The following is a 428-nucleotide window of genomic DNA, read 5'->3' as shown; positions in this document are numbered from 1 at the left end:
CAAGTCAAGGTAAAAAGATAAAAATTAAAGGTAAAATTAAAGATAAAAGATAAAAAAGATATTTTAAGTAAAAGATAAACTTTTATTTTAGCACTAGTAGTTGGTTAATTTAAACTGCCTAAGTATGACCAAGAAAAAGAGAGAGAGAAAAAAGATGCCTCATACATGTCTAGAAAGCAATAAACTCATTAAAAGTTGCTTACAAAATCTTCATAGATTTTCCAAACTTTAACAAAATTCCAAGGCATTACTCGAATAGGCCAGATGATTGAAAAGGTTATTTAGATAGAACTATCTCATGACTTACAACATAACGCACATGATATATATTATTTTATTCTGTTAGAAAGTCAAGACATAAAATGATTGGCAGGAGTTCCTTATCAGAACAGAATCTCTTAGACCTAGAAATGAATGCCTTTTCCACA

This window comes from Rhinopithecus bieti, unplaced genomic scaffold (assembly GCF_001698545.2).
Source record: "Rhinopithecus bieti isolate Rb0 unplaced genomic scaffold, ASM169854v2 scaffold_29393, whole genome shotgun sequence".
Lineage (NCBI taxonomy): Eukaryota > Metazoa > Chordata > Mammalia > Primates > Cercopithecidae > Rhinopithecus > Rhinopithecus bieti.
The sequence above is the reverse complement of the archived record's forward strand: the minus strand, read 5'-3'. Positions refer to the sequence as shown.